This window comes from Meriones unguiculatus, chromosome 11 (assembly GCF_030254825.1).
Source record: "Meriones unguiculatus strain TT.TT164.6M chromosome 11, Bangor_MerUng_6.1, whole genome shotgun sequence".
Classification (NCBI taxonomy): Eukaryota; Metazoa; Chordata; class Mammalia; order Rodentia; family Muridae; genus Meriones; species Meriones unguiculatus.
The window spans coordinates 8700619-8712641 of record NC_083359.1 but is presented as its reverse complement, the minus strand read 5'-3'; positions in this window follow the sequence as shown (position 1 = coordinate 8712641).

The following is a 12023-nucleotide window of genomic DNA, read 5'->3' as shown; positions in this document are numbered from 1 at the left end:
TTTTTAGGAGATAGTGTGGGAACTGGCAGCCTGTCCCAGGAGGAACCCCCATCTCCTGCTCCCGATGAAAGTGTTGGAGTGGAATAAGCCAACACATTCATAAAACATTTTAGGGGGAAAAGCGGCCATATGAATTTGTACCAAAGTATGACCAGATTACCTGCAGTCATCTGTAAAAGGTTCTGGTGCATGGCTCTAAGAAATTGACTCCAGCAACACTGACTTAAAGTGTGTACAGAATAATCCTTGATGCAGAAAATTCTTACATTGCAACAGGTATGGGAAGTCTATAGTGGATCATTTCCAACCACAGATGAAAAGGGGCTTCAGACATGTAGCACTGGCCTTTAATTTACGAATGAGAACACGAAGGTCTGGAGAGGCTCAAGCTATTTGGGCAGGGAGTTTGGGAGTTGGAGGGCTGAACTTTCATGGATTTAAAAAAAACAAAACAAAACACTCAGTGAGAGGCACGAAGGAGGAGTGCTCTCAAGGGCGCAGAGGCCTGTCTTCCCTTCAGATAGTGTGGCGTCATTCTTTCTGGTGAGTCTTTGTAGAGGGAAGCCATGTCTCTTATGAGTCCACCTTGAACAGTTCATTTCTAGTTTCCATGGGTGACAAGCATTGCCTTTTTAGAGTCCTCTTTCTTCAGCTTGAGGATTCTCTGAGGAGGTAGGTTATAATCTACCTGAGGAAATACAGTTTTCCCGGGGATAAGGTTGTCAGTTGGTTATGTTCTGGGGCTTATGACACCCACGCTGGGCCTTTTGAACTATCTTTTGTTTTATCCCTCTTGTCAGAAACTCTACAAACCACAGTTTTCAGCTTGCCCCTCACATAAGGAGCAAACTGGCTGATGAAATAAACATCTGACCACAGGGAAAAAATTAACGACCTTTAATTGTAGTAAACGCGATCATATGTGTGCATCTTCAAAGTTTATATTTCACAGATTTTTCTCTGTGAATTACCTGGAGCTTGTGTAAATGTGATTAAACATTCTGGACTTGTTCTCTCTTCTTTTTACTATTTCCATTTTGGAACAACCCTTTATTTTAAGGACAAAACTACCATCTGAAATGATTACTCATCTCAGAACATTTCCCCCCTTATCCTTGAATCTTCTGTATTAAAATATTTCAAACCAATAATTTTTGTCTGTTTTTTTTTTACTTGAGGTTTACTTTTTGTTTTATTTGTCATTAGAAAGCATTTTTAAAAAATTAAAGTAAGATAACTATATTCCAATGGAAACACAGTGACTGTGTCTAGAAGCCAGCAGTGGTTCTGAGGGTAACTCTGTGCCCACCTCTCTGTGGTGGTGCACACCTTTAATGCCAGCACTCAGTGGGCAGAGGCAGTCAGATCTCTGTGAGTTGTGAGTTTGAGGCCAGCCTGGTCTACAATGAGAATTCAGGACAGCCAAGGATACACAGAGAAACCTCGTATCTAAAAACCAAAAACCAGAGAGAGAGAGAATCTTCATGAGGTGGGGGTTGGAGAGATGGCACATAGGTTAAGAGCACTGATTGTTCTTCCAAAAATCCTGAGTTCAATTCCCAGCAACCACATGGCTCATCACCATCTGTAATGAGATTTGGTGGCCTTTTCTGGACAGAATACTGTATAAATAATAAATGAACATTCTGTTTTTAAAATTTAAAACTCTTGCTGGTACCCTGGAGATGAGGCCAATAGACTCTTGGACTTCAGTCTTAAAACTCTGGTTATGCTATGAACTAAAATGAATTTGAGCTAATTTAACCATTTCAATGTGTGTGGCAACTTATTTTTAAGCCAGTTTGGTGCCATGCAAACAATTCACACACACAAGCACATGAAGACTGTGGCTCTCCCTGCCCTACCCCCCCTCTCCCTCCCCAGGGGAGGAATTGTGGCCACCTGAGGACAAAGGGAGCAGAACTGATGAACTGGGGTTTGGATGGCCCTCAAATATAATGGAATAACCTCCAGGGAACCACTTCAGTGAGACAGCTCAGCTTTATTCATGGAGGGTTACATAGAACTTTGGGGAGTGGGTGGGGTTCCCAGGGTGAGCGTAGGTCATTGGTTGAGGCTTTAGGTATCCGGATGCCTCATTTCCAGTTGCTTGTAGGGCAGGTACCTATGGGGAGAAAGGGAGTTGAACCTGTAATTTTACTAAGGACTAAGTGAGGGTCCTCAGGTAGAGGTTGTGGGGGCTGGGCTCCCCAGGCAGAGAAGAGGGAACTCCGCTGACAGAGGGAGTCCTCATTTTGTGCCAAGCTCAGGGCTTTCTGGTCACGAAAACCTTAATAGCAGGTTTCCTAACTGTAGACAACACACACATAACTATAGCCATAAATAAATACTGATTTTAGGGGCTGGAGAGAGAGCTCAGTGGTTAAGAGCATGTATTGTTCTTGCAAAGCACCTGGCTTAATTCCCAGCACCCACACGGCTACAAACAGTAGTCTGTAACTCCAGGTGTTAAGTGCTGACTAGATAATGCCATTCTGGCTCGTAAGTGCTTGTCCCTAGAGGGTACAAGGTTGGTGAATTTCCTGAAAGTCTCAATGAGCCTGTTGGGAAATGGGGCAGGATTTCCCTCCCTTTCTTGACTAACGTCCATGATCTTATCATTGTTAACAGGCTTCTTGATGCAATTTTTCAATCCTGTGATGAGGCTCTCTACGGTCTTCTTATGTCTGTCTCGCTGGGTCCTGCTGTCTCTGGGCAGTGGGTACAGATACGGGAGGGTCTGTGCTCTGGCCGCACGATCAGGAGATTGTTTACACGTCTTCCAGTTTCATTCTAGACACTTCAGAGGGGAAGCAAGTTCTCAGGACTAAGTAATAGTAAAGGCTAGAGAAGACCTGGAGCCATGAGACCCTTGCTGCTCAAGCCTGAGGACTGGAGTTTAGACATCGGCACACATGTAAAGCTGGGTGCTATAATCCCAACACTTGGGAGGCTGAGACAGGATTCCCTGCGGCAAGCTGGCTAGCTAGACTAGCTCAGGTGGAGAGCTCTGAGCTGTGTGAGGCACCACGTCTCAGAGAAATGAGATGGAGCATGACTAAGGAAGGCATCCTATGTCAACTCCTGGCCCCTTCCTGCATCCATACCTGCACCTCCCCACAACATGTGTTGCTCCTGTGTAGGAAACCATGTACACATGTAAAGATGAAAAACATGTTAAATTAAGGTCTGAACGCTGTTAGTAAATTGGGTTGGATCTCAGAGAAGCTTTCTGATGACTAAGGATGTCGAGCATTTCTTTAACTGGTTCTTGGCCATTCAAGATTCCTCTGTTGTGAATTCTCGGCTTAGCTCTGCACCCCATTTCTTAATTGGATTATTTGATTGTTGCTATTTAATTTCTTAAGTTCTTTGTATATTTTAGATATCAGCCCTCTGTTTGATGTAGGGTTGGTGAAGCTCTTTTCCCAATCTGTAGGCTGTAGTTTTGTTTTATTGACAGTGTCCTTTGACTTACAGAAGCTTTTCAGTTTCATGAGGTCCCATTTATTTATTAAGTTTTGATCTCAGAGCCTGTGCTGTTGGTGTTCTGTTCAGGAAGTTGTCTCCTATGCTATTGAGTTCCAGACTTTCCCCCACATTGTCTTCTAATAGATTTAGAGTTTCTGGTGTTATGTCCAGGTCTTTGATCTACTTGGATCTATGTAGAATGATAAATATGGATATACATGCATTTTTTTTCTACATGCAGACATATAATTAGACCAGCACCATTTGTTGAAGATGCTTTCTTTTTTTTGTTGTTGTTGTATGGTTTTGGCTTCTATGTCAAAAACCAACTGCCTGTAGGAGTGTGGGTTTATTTCTGTGTTGTGGGTTATAACTATTTACTATTGGTTTATCTTTTAGTTAAACAGCAGTTATTCCAAAACCAGCTGTATAACCAAATCCACACAGAGCCTAGGATTTATTTAATTAACCTAGAGCACAATGCTGGGCAACAGTTACTCCATCCTAAACCTCCAAGCCCTCATAGTTTCCTACCATTCAGATTTCCCACATTATACTTGCTTTTAGTCATATCTTAGGTCCAGCTCATCCCTCCTCATTGTTCCAAGTCCTGTCCTGCCAATCTCTGCTCTCCTCCTCCTCCCACTCGCTTCCTTCTCCTCCCCTCCAGACCAGGATGTCTCACCCTATTCTCTTTATTGCACAGCACTGGCTGCTTGTTTTATTGACAATGCAGAGAACAAATGTGAAGAATTTAAGTTAGCCTGGGTATAGTTAGCCTGGGTATAACTCCATTTTGAAATAAAGAGCCATCTTGACTGGGAGCTGAATTCAGGTACCAGGAAATATCACAAAATGTGCACCTGGCAGAAAACAAAGTTAACTCTCCTAGCAACAGCCTCTAGGAAATATCACAGAATAAATACTTCATAGAAAATAGAGACAATCTCCCTGGCAAAAATCAATGAGAATCAGTTGAGAATTGGGTGGGAAAATTCTTCCCAATGTTTCAGGTATAGTTTAAAAGACTAGCCATTGTGATCATATGTCTTAGGCAGTTGTACCTAAGAGAGGCATATGCCTTAGGTAATTGTGATTTAGAGAAGGTAACCTCGCCCCTCTAACTTTTACCTAATCCTGTAACATCAAGTCATATGCCCCCCTGTTTGCTGTCATGGAAACCCCCTGATCACACACTTTCCCTTTAAAAACCCTGCTCACTCAGGGCTCAAGGTCCCACTTCTCTACTGCTGCATCAGTGAGACTTGGGTCCCGAGTTCGATCGCTCTCGTAATAAAGCTTTCTTCCTATTGCATTGAGTCATCTCTTGGTGGTCTCTGAGGGTCCCGTGAACCTGGCATTACAAATGGTGGCATGTTTATACAAACTTGAGACAGGAGATGCTTAGAATAAGCATCACAATGCAATGTTGAGATTGAAACCAGATAGTGGGGTAGAGAAATCAGCATTTGAATGAACAAGGGTACATTCCACAAAAATACTATACCAACATTTCTTGGTCTTCAGTTTGGTTCCATGGATCAACCTATCTGTTTCTATGCCAATACCATGCAGTTTTTTTTTTTTTTAATTTCTATTGCTCTGTAGTATTATAGCTTGAAATAAGGGATATTGATACCACCAGAAGTTCTTTTATTGTACAGGATTGTTTTTGCTATCCCGGGTCTTTTATTTTTTCATATGAAGTTAATGGTTGCTCTTTCCAGGTCTGTAAAGAGTTGTGTTGGAATTTTGATGGGACTTGTATTGAATCTGTAGATTGATTTCGGCAGGATGGGCATTTTTGCTGTGTTAATCCTACTGATTCAAGAGCATGGGAGAGCTTTCCATCTTTTAAAATCTTCAGTTTCTTTCTTAAGAGACTTGAAGTTCTTGTCATACAGGTCTTTCACTTGCTTAGAGTTCTACCTCAATACCCAGCTATGTTACTGCTGGGAACATACCCAAAAGATGCTCCACCATACAACAAGGACATTTGCTCAACTACGTTCATAGCAATTTTATTTATAATAGCCAGAAACTGGAAACAACTTAGATGTCTCTCAACTGAAGAATGGATAAAGAAATTGTGGTACATTAACACAATGGCATACTACTGAGCTATTGAAAATAAGGAAATAATGGATAAATGGATGAAACTAGAAAAGATCATCCCGAGTGAGGTAACCCAGACCCAGAAAGACACACATGCTATGTACTCACTTATAACTTATTAGACCTATCGTACAGGATAACCGTACTATAATCCGCAGACCCCAAGCTAAGTAACAAGGAACACCCAAGGGAGGGTGCCGGAATGCCTTGCAGAAGGGGAAGTAGACTAGTCAGCAGAAGGGGATGAAGAGAGGGAACTGGGCAGGAGATGGAATGGGGCGGGAAGCACAGGTGGGGATTAGCTATGGGGAAGATGGGGGTGGGAGGTGTGAGGGCTGGGAACAAGATGGAAAACTGAGGGGCGCCATCTCTTTGAGAAGCTAGACGCCTGCAACAGGGTGAGGGAGGATATGGATGTGACTCTAGCTGAAACTCCTAACAGTGGGGGATATGGAGACTGAAGTGGCCATTTCCTAGCCAGGAAGAACTGGTGGAGGGAGGAGAACAACAATCGACCGACAAAACTTTTGATCCCCAAATTACCCTGCCTACAAGAAGTGCAGGGATAAAGAGGACACAGAGATTGAGGGAATGTCCAACCAATGACTGGCTCAACCTGAGAACCACCCCATGGCAGAGAGCAAGCCCCTGACACTATTAATGATGCTTTGCTATGCTTGCAGACAGGAGCCTAGCGTGACTGTCATCTGGGAGGCTCCAGCCAGCATCGGGTGGAGGCAGATGCTGGGACTTGCAGCCAAGCACACGTGTGGTGTGTTTTCCTTTGTTCAGGGCTCTGAGTCTGTAATAGTACCTGCTTACTGTTGAAGATGGAAGTCTGAGTTTTTCTAATCACTCTGAAGGGCTCGGGCCAAACTAGTGGAAATGAAACCTTTGACCTGAATGCGTCCAGGTCCACCTGCAGGCCCTTGCCCGGCTAGACTGACCTGCCCTGGCCATTGGCTGCTTGAGCTGGTGAGGCGTTGAACTTTGATCACCACACCTTGGCTGAGCTGAGATAATTCTCCCTTTATGAAGGTGAGTGCACGGCACCCCAGTGAACTGTAGCGTTAGTGGAAAGCTCTGTGACTGGGGGCCGGGGGCTGCCCAAGTTTCAGAGACTGGCAGTCTCAACAGCAGTGACTTTAGTCGTCTGTCCGAGCCAACTTTGAGAACTCTGCTATGTCCCATGCAGGAGAGAACATTGGTCGCATATTTTAAGGATTTGTTTTGCTCTCTGTGTGTAGATTGTTCTAATCTTCTACTCAGAACCCATGAAAAGAATGAGAGTTTAGTTTGGGCGTTACTTTCAGGTTTATTATACCATAATTCTTCGCGCTGTTGTGGAGGGCGATACAGAGAGCCAACAAAACAGGGTTCAAATGTTCTAAAGAGGGCGCCTCTTAAATGCCGTGTTCTTGTGTCTGGAATGTATAAGGGGTGGGAGCCAAATTCTCACTCTTCCTTCTAAGAGTATTACAGACGCCTAGGAGTATCCAGAATGAGGTATCTGCTAATCTTGGCCCTGCCAGCCAACAGGGAACAGCCAACAGGAAAGCTGAGAGCAGCCCTGGCCGCCCAGAGAGGAAATGACCCGGGGGTTTCTGAGGCTGGTGGGTGGCTGTATCGGAAAGAGCAGCCGAAGCTGACAGCTTTCTTTACCCATAGCCGGCAATCTCCAGGCTCTGCTCTATTCGCTGAGCAAGGCAGGCAGGCCTTATTCTTCTTCCTGTGTTGCCAGCGGGCTGTCCTCTGTGCCGCAAGAGCGTTCTCCCATGTTGTGGAGGGAGAGCCTGCGCAATACCCCCTAGGTGACCGCTCTTTTCTAGGAGCATCTGTCACTGTCCCTGAAAGGGATGCTGGAGGCTTGGTGATGGGGCGATTATAAGAACCATGTTTTGAAATGAGAGCAATGGTTCCCCTAAGTCTTCGATGTTCTGTTCTTTTTATTCCCTGGCTTTTCTAGCAATAGATACCAAAGCAAACCAAGGACTTTCTTGATATAGGGGGAAATCTGGGCTAAAGGCCTTAGGCCAGGGTCACGGTCTCGCTTTCTCATTCCCAGCAGAGCCAGAAAATGCAGGGTGGTTTTGCAGAGCCAGAAAATGCAGGGCAGTGACACAATCAAGTTCGGGAGTTCTGAGGTTTGGGAGGTTTGCTAGAAAATCTGCAAGGTAAGTTAAGAGCACTGACTTGGATGTAATTCTTCCAGACAACTCCGGGTGTCAGGCTTGACAGGGTATTCCTTTCTAGTCTATACTACTGCCTTGCTTTTGAGCAAAGCTTCCTTGACACTTTGTAATCTGTATGGGTAAAACATTACATCCAGATCCTCATCATTACTGTGGGCATTACTCTGAGGGCACACCAGTTGTGAGGAGCTCAACTCAGGAAAGAGTCATGATTTCCTACCTCCTACCTATACCTACCTCCTTCCCTCCCTTCCTGCCTCCCTGCCTCCCTGCCTCCCTGCCTCCCTACCTTCCAGTTTTTGGCTATGTGTATTGCGTGAGTCATCACAGTTCTGGGGAGGGAAACTTCTTTCAGTTCTGGGAAAGGATGGTAAACCACACCTGGCCCTAAGTGTCACGGTGACGGGTTGTCCTTCGAAATTAGGTGACATCATTATGGGGTTCTGATTAGGTGAGCAGGGACCTTCATTTTACAAAAGGTAGAATGCTTGGGGTTAGTATGAGGCCAAGGAGACACAGCTAACACCCGATGAATGTGCGGGCTCCCTTCCCCCATGAGGCAAGTGAGCTTTAGATGGGGTCGGAGGGCAGGGGTATCAGTTCACAAGTCTCGAGGGAAATAGTTAGAGTGAATTCGAAGTCAGGCGCAAGGAAGAAAGTCTGTGCGCATGCTGCAGCACACATGAACTCTGACAATATTATGTCAAATGCAACCAGCTAATCACAGACAGATGGACGCGTATACAAAGTGCTCAGAGTAGTTGAGCTTACGGGAATCGAAAGTGGAATGGTGGTTTCAGACCCAGAGGGAGACGCAACAGGGAACTGCTGGTTCGTGAGTGCAGCGCATCCCTCGTGCACGATGAAACGCCACAGGATAGACGATGCGTGCTGCTGCGTAACTCCACTGAGGCACGCACTAACAATGGTCGAGTCGTACAAGTTGCCAGGGGTTGTGCCTTGTGTTGGGTTGTGTGTGCTTTGCAACAATTCAAAATGAAAAGAGACCCAGTGTAACCAGAAGCTGTTGAGGTGCAGAAATTCGGAGAGAATTTCTGAGAACAGTGACAGTGGTGGGGTGGAAAGGGAGGCTTGAAGCTTCCTTCACTTTGGGCAGTGACTGGGAAGTTGACAGAAGACAGGCAGGAGGAGGGGAGAGGATGGTACGGGGCGGGGGCAATGCTATGGCTTATGTGAATGTGTTGCCTCAAGATTCCTGTGTGCTGCTGGGAGTCAGGGGGCTCTTTGAGAGGTGGGGCTCTCAGGAACATAGTTTGGTTTTAGAAGGTGCTGCTCTCAGAAGGGTTTAATGTAGTTCTCTTGGGATCCTGATTCGTTCATGCAAAAATGGACTAATGGACTGTTATGTAGAAAGACTGTACTATATGTGTTTGGCTTTTTCTGCAAAAGGCTTTGTTATGTGGTAATACAGTCAAGGGGACTTTGACCAGAAGCCAAATGAACGAGACTGCTTGATCTTTGGATTTCAGCCTACAAAATGTGAGTTAAACCCCCCCCCCCCAAATAAACTGTCCAGCCTTGGATGTTTTATTTTATAGCAACAAAACCAGACAGCATTTGTGATAGGGCTGGGGGATGGCATCGGGCTGTTGCAGTAGGGAAGAGAAGAGCCTATCTTTCCTGTGACTTGAGGATTAGATAGAAGTGGATAGGGCCAGCTGAGAAGTGGGAAGGGAAACCACTCAGATTTCAGTTACCGAGTAAGGAGGCAAAAGAAACTGACTGGGTGACTAAGACTGTCAGGATGTCTTGGGTCTTCATGGAAAGGAAGGACAGTCCTTGCAGAACACGTGGGTCAATAGAAAATAAAAAAATAAAAAGATTGTAAGAGAATCCATGACTGTATATCTTTAGTCTTCTGGTGTTGAGTATTGAAGGGCCTCCAAATCTTGGACAGATGTGTTCCAGTCCCTAGTAGTGGGGTCAGAGCTTGGGCCAAGCAGTGGCCTCCGGAAGACTCTGCTCTGTAGGTGAGTGATAAAGGGGATTCAGACAGTTAGATGACTCCTGTGCTCCCAGAGGCCTTCAGTGGGGCCTCTAGAGAGAGCACTCTCTTCAACTCCATGTCTGTATCAGAGAGCCCAAACAAAGCCTGGTTCTCATCCCCAGGCAGCTCTGGCACAAACTTAGACCTTCCTTGACAAAGCTCTCTAGGAACTAAATCAGAACTCTGTTAGCTCTGGCTTGGGTCAGCGTCTCAGTTATGAGGTTTAGAGAAAACATGATAGGCCAGGTGAAGTGGGACCCAAATTCATGTTTCCACGCTTCCATGACTGTGCAGTGTCTGTTAACTATGCGTATGGACAGAGGGACAAGCACTGGCCATACACCGTGTTAAAGGGTCAGTCATGGACAGAGGGGCCGACAGGAAATAATTCCCTAGTGAACGATGAGAGGGTGGGAATGATACGGCGAGGGAAAGAATGGGAGACGAATGGGAAGCATATGGAACCAGCAGGATCCATTCTTTCTCATCCACCTTGAAGGCTGCCGAATGGGCCAGGCAGGGCAGCCACCTCCCTTTCCCATTCTGAGAGAGATCAGAGGCTGAGAGGCATGTGGGCAAACCAGTTCAGCTTCTGGTAAGGTCTAGGTCATTCTGGAAGTGTCCATTAGTATTGAAGAAGTGTCTACGAAAGAACTGGGCTGCTTGGGCAAGCTCTTCTTTCTTTCTGACTGGAGGTCAAAAACAAAACAAAACAAAACAACAACGAACTAAATAATGTTCAGAAAATCTGGAAGGTCTTCTGGGGACCTCCAGAGGGAGGGGCACATAGGAGCAAGGACACTTGGGGGGCTTCTCATGGCTAAAACATGGACTCCATGAAGCCACAGCATAGGCATTCTATGGCCTCGTTGCACTGTGCAGGGCAGCATCTGGAATGAGGCTGCGGCCTTTGGTGCATGCTGATTCCGAGAAGCCTGTGGATTTCTTGGGTCTTGGACAAGCTCTGCTCAGAAATGTCTCTGGGTCTAGTTTACCCCAAGGAGGCAGAGCCTCGTGGCAGATGCCCTGTTAGACAATCTCAAGCCCAGAGCGAAAGGGAAACCAACTCTTTTTCCTCATCTTGTCTCTCTCTGTTCCAAAGGTTCTCTAAGTCTACATAGGAATTTGAACAAATTCTGGGGGGTCGGGAGACTTAGAATTTCTCTGGGACACAGAATTTGGGGTACCCTAATGAGCCCTTGAATGAGCCTTCTGTTAAACAATGTGTTATGGACATGCCATGTCTGGGAGAGCTCTTTCCCTCAGGAGTCACTTCCTGCCCACCCCATCCTCTGGCCATGTGCCATCCGCTGAGTTTCATCCCCCTCCTCACCCTCCGAATTCACACGATGAGGCCATAACCCCATTACCTCAGACCATGACTGCTCAAAAGCATGGAGGTAGGTCTTTGAATGAGTAATAAAGGCAGTGTGAGGTAAGGTGTTCTGCTAACCCATCCTCACTGACATCTCTCTAAACAGAGGTTATCAGAACATAGACAGGCACAGGGATGATGGCGTGAGGAAGAGGAACGGCGCTACAGGGTGAGGAGCGAGGCCTCAGAAGAAGTCTATGCCCATCTCTGTGCATTCATGTCACACTCACAGAACTGTCAGGGAATTGATTTCTGTCGTCAAAGTCAGCCAGTCTGTGGCACTTTGTTGTGACTCCAGAGAAAGTGAGATGCCCTGTCTAGGACACTTTTATTAGCTGGATGTAGGGCTCACTTAGAAGTTGTGCATTCCCTGGAGATCACAGAGTAGGACATGTGGCCTGGCCAGGCGTGGTGGAGCTGTCTATGGAAGGAGACAGTGTCTTCCCTGGTCTACCTGGCTCCCCTCCCCCACCCATTCCCAGTCAGGCCCTGGAATCCACTGGAGTCTGATGCTGTAGCGTCAGGGTTAGAAACATCCATCACATCCTTTGGTCACAGAACCAGGCTGCTCCACAGGATGGCAGACACGGGTGGGGGAAGAGGGTCAAGGTGATCGTAGCTGTTCTTCACGGCTCTTCACAAGATGCATGTTCGGGACATGGCAGTGTCAGAACGTTCTGAGGGCAGAAGCTTTGGTCCTCTGATGCCGAAATGTCACCTACTGGTCACCTGCTCAGATCCAGATGAGTCAGCTTCCACAAAAAAGAGTTTTGGAAAAGTGACCCAGGCAGCCATTATCGTCAGGACCCACATGATAGGGGTATTTATGGCAGAGAGTGGGAGACCAAGAGCCTAGCCAGCT